The sequence below is a fragment of the Artemia franciscana genome, chromosome 1, assembly GCF_032884065.1.
Source record: "Artemia franciscana chromosome 1, ASM3288406v1, whole genome shotgun sequence".
In the NCBI taxonomy this organism is placed as follows: domain Eukaryota; kingdom Metazoa; phylum Arthropoda; class Branchiopoda; order Anostraca; family Artemiidae; genus Artemia; species Artemia franciscana.
Window position 1 is genome coordinate 8,686,137 of NC_088863.1, and position 7,805 is coordinate 8,693,941.

The following is a 7,805-nucleotide window of genomic DNA, read 5'->3' on the forward strand; positions in this document are numbered from 1 at the left end:
GGCTATCTCAAAATTTTGATCCGTTGACTTTGTGACAAAAATGAGCGTGGGAGGGGGCCTAGATGCCCTCCAATTTTTTTGGTCACTTAAAAAGGACACTAGAACTTTTTAATTCCGTTAGAATGAGTCCTCTTGCGACATTCTAGGACAACTTGGTCGATATGATGACCCCTGGGAAAAAAAAAAAATAATAAAAAATAAACACGCACCCGTGATTTGTCTTCTGGCAAAAAATACAAAATTCCACATTTTTGTAGATAGGAGCTTGAAACTTCTACAGTAGGGTTCTCTGATACGCTGAATCTGATGGTGTCATTTTCGTTAAGATTCTACGACTTTTAGGGGGTTTTTCCCCCTATTTTCTTAAATACTGCAAATTTTCTCAGGCTCGTAACTTTTGATGGGTAAGACTAAACTTAACTTCATGAAACTTATATATTTAAAATCAGCATTAAAATGCGATTCTTTTGATGTAGCTACTGATATCAAAATTCCATTTTTTAGAGTTTTGGTTACTATTGAGCCGGGTCGCTCCTTACTACAGTTCGTTACCACGAACTGTTTGAAAAGGATTGTGGGAAGAAGACCACTTGAGGTAAATGTTTCAAAGAAGGTATCACAATCATTGTTATTGCAAACATTTAATAAATTACAATTGAAGTCCCCAAAAACTATTGCCTTCTTTTGTGGTAAATTAATAAAACTAGAAAAATCATCCAACAGATTACAAAAGAAAGGTGTCGGAAATGAGGGTGGTTTATAAAATAACGAAAAAATAAAAGAATTCTGGTCTACACTTATGGCGACGATTATTGAATAAATGCATCTATTATTTCTAGGTTGCGAGAACAAGAATTCTCAGTCTAATAGTCTGGTGAATTTTAGACTTGATCGGATATAAAGAGAAATGCCGCCAGAGGACTTAAGAGGTTAATTTTCTTTCAATATGAATAGCTTGAAAGCCAGTGAGGGAAAATTCATTAGTATCATCAATTTCTGAAAGCCACGTCTCCGTTATTCCAATTACGTCGAAAGGGCAGTAACCATTTGTTAAAATTAAATCTTTAAAATTAGCCCACTTATCCCGTATGCTTCTGATATTAAAGCAAATTTCATTAAGTTTGGTCTCTTCCATTAGCTTAGGTTTCACATTTTTCACAAAATCAAAAGTGTCGAGATATTTACAGTTAGTTTGGTTTAAAGAGCTATCGGGGCTAGCTAAGGTGTTGGTGAACAGATTATTTTGGTCATCGTAATAATTAAAAGCAACATTATTGCACAGTGATAAATTAGTAAGAAACGTAAAATCTTGTACAGTACTTGTACTTGCGTTTGTCTGACTGTTCATTTCTTAAGCAGTAGTTTCTGTGCTTCTGGACATTTATACGAATAACAGGGGTGGTCGTAGGAGCCACAGAGAGCACATTTCATGACAAGTTGACACGGGTTTTCTTTGGAGTTCTGGTGGTCACCAGCGCATTTACAGGATCTCGAGGAAGCTTTACAGTTATTTGAAGTATGGCCGTGGCACTGGCATTTGTAGCACTGGGTAGGCAAAAACTTGTACTCAGTTATGGGTAGACGCTCGTAACCAATAACAAGGGGATTCTCAGTGGCATACTTTAGGTGGTCACGTGACTCAAACTTTAATCGAAAAGACCTCGTACTTCCTAACTGAACAACTTCTGTACAGTTATTAGCGAGATCGCATAGGTCACTTTTAGATGTTCCGTCAGGCACTCGGCGTACTATACCGAAAAAGGCAGGACTCTTCACTTTAGCATTAATGGATTGGTCTGCTTTGCTTAATGCATCTGCCAAAGTATTGGCGGCACCCTTGTCCGACAGAACTACTTGCCACGCATCCCTCCTAGGCCTCAAAACAACTATGCTTGAACTGACACCCCTACAAGCTTTATCCAGGAAATCTTTTCGAGCGTCAGGATTATTCAAGTTTTTTGGTGGATTTTTCACAATAACTGAATAGGACGGTTTTGCGGGTGGGGGAGGTTTCATTTCAGGAATAGTTTGCACGACTAACCTTGATTTATGGTGCTCAGCGAAGCTTTTAAATTCCATGTAGAGTTCATTAACCTTTCGAGTTAACGTAGCTGTTGTCTCCCCTGGCACACATGGGACCTGACTTGGCTCAAAAATCAGATACTGAGGTAGGCTGATCTTTTTCTCGTCACAAAGATCAAAGGCTCGAACCATATCGCTTACATAATCAGTCACTTTGAAGCGCTCAGTTACCCTAGTAATAGAGGCGTCAGCCCACAAAATCTTCTTTGCTTCAATTAACATCTTTCCTTTGTAAAAATCGCAAGCAATTTTTACGATATTATCAGCTGAACAACCTGCATTTCTAGCCCGTGAAATGAAATTCAACACGGGATTCAAGACAAGTCTTTCACCTGGCATCATCCGGTGAAATCATCAAAATTCGTGGGCGGGGCCACAATAGTTGTCAGTAAGGGCAATAGCAAATCAGGTAGCAATATTCACAAGATGCATATTCACAAATTGCGTACACAATTTTAATTATCCAAAATATCCAATTATTCAAAGCAAATTGTTCACAGCGCTATACAGCACGTTACACAACTTCAATAGCTGCGTACTCTTTTAATTATCCAATTATCGAAAGCAAATTGTTCCCAGCACTATACAGCATTGTACACAATTTCAATAGTTGCGCAATGAAATAAATATCCAAACAATAATCCTCTGTAAATTGACCAACCAATATAAACTGGTTTTGATCCATATAGGTCAAAGACTGAATGAAGACTGATAATTAAAATATTATCATGGCTGTAGCTGTATCATAGCAGCAACTTAGTAAGAGGGGTAATCATGATTCGTTCAAGGCTCATTTCAAATGAAATTGCCACATTTTGTGCCTTTTGTACCTTAAAAAAGAAATTTTTAAATATTGTAAATTCTGTACGAACTTCACTTTTCTATAACAATTGAATATATTATGTTATTATAAATTATAACACTGTAACAGCAAAACATAATTTTTCACACATGCATGTAAATATAGTTAAATAAAAGGGAATAACTCTTTCAGAGTCTTAACAAAAAATCTGGTTTGAATTGAAACAAGAGTAATTCCTTAAAATTTAAATAATTTTATTTCATGGATCGGGTTAACTGTTATGTAAGCTATAAGATAATTATGGTCTCTGAAAAATAATCTTAATTTTTAAATTAAAAATAGAAACATACCTGAAAATTTAAAAGATTAGTTTTATTTTTTGATCGGTTCTTACTGCTCGACGTGAGATTTTATTGGTATTAACAAGTAACATGCCGTCTTCTGAGCATATATATAAAGGTACAGTTCATTATAAATCGGGTCTGAGCTAATTTCATCAGATATATCTAAAAGCCGGGCTGCAGCGGTAGCTAGCAACATAGTAAGAGACAGTCATGTCCCATGCTAAGAATTATCATAAGTTATTATGCAAATGACCAAAATAGTTAGTTATTAGATATAGGCTATTTTAGTTTCATCGGTATAATGACTATAGAGATAGTAGAAACCTAGCAATGAAAAAAAAGGTATATATACGAAATAGTTCGCTACCTCACTCACTTATATTTTTCTGTTTATGATATAAATGATTGTCGCTCATCTGGGTTGAAGCAGTAGCTAACAAGCTTGTCAGAGACGGTCAGAGAGAGGGAAACAAACATAAGATCAAGCAGGATTATGATACTGATGAAGATTATAAAAACAATAATTAAGAGTCAAACAAAACACTGAGGAGTGTTATTATAATCATTAAGATTAAAGAGAGGTAATCTGGGTTGCACCAATAGCTAGCAACCTAGTGATAGACAATGACGCCCCACTGTCAAAAATGAAAAACGTCATAAATCCAAAAACTAGAATCCGATCAAACGAACTACACTATTAGAACCACCTTGTTCGAAAACCCTGTACAGCGAACTTATGGTCCCTTGTCTCTATCAACAAGGAAATATAATGCCTTGAAAATCAAGAAAAATGGCTGAAAATCAACTACAATTTCTGTATATAAAGCATCTCTTTTTTTCTTCTTCTTCATTTCCTCGTATAGTGTGTTACCGGAACATCATCATAAATGTATTCCTTACAAAAAACTGCATTTTTATGTTTAAGATCAATGAATGACTTCATAATCTTAACAATTTAATCATCATAATAGAGACCTGTTTAATAGCTGACTTTAAAGGAAATTGATGTATATAGAAATCTTTTATAATTAACAAAAGTAATTTTAAATATAAATAAGGTTTTACGAAAAACATTATTTTAGTATTATTTCTGGGTTACAGCTAGTAGACTAGTAAGAAACGATCAGGCCCATAGTAAAAATAGAAATTGGTCATAGTTGACTGCTAGAACCGCCTTGTCTGGAGCCCCCTATAAAGGAAACCTATATTCGTTTGGCCTGAACGAGAAGGGAAATAATCTGACTCAGATTATTGCAAAAATTAATTCTATAAAAAAATTGATTCTATAAAAAAAGAAGTGGCTGCAACCATGATATTCCACATAAACGGCATCCTTTTTTCTTCTTCTTTTCCTCAGATATCGGGGCACAGGAGCATCGTACAGAGATTCTAATTGCTCATTTTAAATGAAATTGATGGGATTGAAAACATTTTATAATTTTAAAAACTTATTTCTAATATGAATCTTTTTATATGAAAAAAATGCATTTTAGTTCACGATTGATTAATAACGTCATTATCGTAGGTATTCAATCATCATAATATAGTGCTATCTATTGGTTTATCCTAAAAGGAAAATGCTCGATATAGAAACCTTTCGCAGGGTTGCAGCAGTATCTAGCAACCTTTTATAGGTCCAATAATAGAAAATGTAATAACCCATAACTCCGAAAAACAAAGTCAGATAAAAAAAAGTACACTCTTAAAACCACCTTGTCCAAAACTCCTATATATGAAACCTAATTTCCATTGGCTTGAACAACAAAGGAAATATATTGGCTTGAAAAGTGTTAGCAATCAGGGTATTCTCAATGGAGGGAATCTTTTTTACTTTTTTTTATCTCCGCTTTTAGTGGGGCACTGGAACATCATAGAGAGTTGTTTAATGGCTCATTAAAAAAAAAATTAAAAACCTTTTTAAATTTAAACAAATATTTTTGAAATAGAATCAATTTTTGCAAAAATTATGTAATAAATAAAGAAATCTTGCCTTTGCTAACCTGTATAGGCAACGTAACTATGTTTAATTGAACGTCGTATATAGCTGTTCGGTGGCTCGTTATAAAGAAAATTACTGCATCTAGTGTCTTTTGTGATTAAAATCGAAATATTTTTTAAACTAGAATCGGTTTTACTAAAAATTCCATTTTTTTATAGCACTATACAAGCTTATGTCATCATATCATCAGGAATAATCGGATTCATCGGATCATCGGATATACCTGAATCCTAGTAAAGTATTTTACATTAGCCTTTTTAAATTAAATAAAAAAACAAGTTTTTATTAAATGAAAGTAAGGAGCAACATCAAAACTTAAAACGAACAGAAATTACTCCGTATATGAAAGGGGCTTTTCCTTCTCAACACCCCGCTCTTTACGCTAAAGTTTGACTCTTTCTCTTAACTCTACTTCTTAAAATAGTAAAAAACTTTAGCGTAAAGAGCGGGGTGTTGAGGAGGAAAAGCCCCTTTCATATACGGAGTAATTTCTGTTCGTTTTAAGTTTTAATGTCGCTCCTTAATTTCATTTTAAAAAAACTTGTTTTTTTTATTTAATTTCTGGACGTTTTTTAATTAATGCATGTTTTGATCTTGGCTCTCCGCACATAAATAATTAAGACGAAATTTGTATTTTTTTTTTTTTGGCTAAATGGCTTTTTCATAGTTTTAATCAGAAGATTTTTAGAAAAAAAAGAGAGGGAGGAAGCCTAGTTGCCCTCCAATTTTTTGATTACTTAAAAAGGCAACTAGAACTTTTAATTTTTTTACGAACATTTTCATTAGTAAAAAATATACGTAATTTACGAATTAACTTACGTAACGAAATTCTATATTCGTAAGTTTTTATTGCGTATATGAGGGACTTCACCCCTCATCGATACCTCGCTCTTTACACTAAAGCTTAAATTCGGTCCCAATTCCTTAAGAATGACCCTTGAATCACAAAGGCCGTAGAATAAATAGTTGAAATTACTAAAAATACTTTAGCGTAAAGAGCGAGGTATTACGAGGAGGTAAACCCCTCATATGCGCAATAATTTCTGCTCCTTTTAAGTTTAAATGCTGCTCTTCGGTTTCAGTAGAAAAAACTTTTCATGTTTATTTTTTCATTGTTTTTAAATAATGCTAAAAAATCCTGCGCCCCCTTCATTGAAAGTCTCTTCCCCCATGAGAAGTTTTTCCATGGAAATATCCTCCCACTTAACCCCCCCCCCCACCTCAACTCTCCCTCCCAAACCAAAAAAATCCCCCTGAAAACGTCCGTACACTTCCCAGTAACCATTACTATATGTAAACACAGGTCAAAGTTTGTAACTTGCAACCCCTCACATGGAGACTGGGGGGGGGGGGGGGTAAGTCGTCCTCAAAGACATAGTTATTAGGTTTTTCGACTATGGTGAATAAAATGGCTATCTCAGAATTTTGATCCGGTGACTTTGGGGAAATAATGAGCGTGGGAGGGGGCCTAGGTGCCCTCTAATTTTTTGGCCACTTAAAAAGGGCACTAGAACTTCTAATTTCCGTTAGAATGAGCCCTCGCGCGACATTCTAGGACCACTTGGTCGATACGATCATCCCTGGGAAAAAAAAAACAAAAAAAAAAACAAATAAACACGCATCCGTGATTTGTCTTCGGGCAAAAAATGCGAAGTTCCACATTTTTGTAGATAGGAGCTTGAAACTTCCACAATAAGGTTCTCTGATACGCTGAATCTGATGGTGTGATTTTCGTTAAGATTGTTTGACTTTTAGGGGGTGTTTTTCCCTATTTTCTAAAATGAGGCAAATTTTCTCAGGCTCGTAACTTTTGATAGGTAAGATTAATCTTGATGAAAGTTATATATTTATAATCAGCATTAAAATCCGATTTTCTTGGTGTAACTATTGGTATGAAAATTCCATTTTTTAGAGTTTCGGTTACTATTGAGCCGGGTCGCTCCGGGCTACAGTTCGTTACCACGAACTGTTTGATTCAGTTTTCATTCAGCCTTTGAACTGTGAGGACGCAAGCTGGATTATACTATGTATTTAATTGGATTGCAGAATAAGCAAAATTGTTGAAAGAAAATTACAAAACATTACGAATATTTTGATAACAAAATATTATAACTTACCGATGGCTTGATCGAATACAGACTATGATTTTGACTATCATTTAGATTATGGGTAAGTAAGTTTCCTTGCCCTCTAAACTTGACTGAGTTTATATTTGTCCAGTTTTAAACTTTCTACAGAGATAAATTGTTAACAAGGCAGGTAAGGATGTTGTTGTTAAACCAGTATTGAAATTTATAGTAAAAGATGCGTTCAAAGAGACGATTGAAATCTATCGCGATATTTTTAAAGTGGATTTTCTTGAGATAGGCCGGGTCTAAGATCCAAGTGAAGCTTTTGTGGCCTACTTTTAACAGTTACAATCAGACCGAATATCGGAAGGTGATTCTTTTCCACAATTTGCGATTATAGACCCGTCAGATATTCTGGTTTTCCAGAGTGAAACAAATACTATTTGTTTCAAGGTTAAATATCTCTGTTTGAATGTTAAATTCCCTCGTTGCAAAACAAGAGTTTGTTA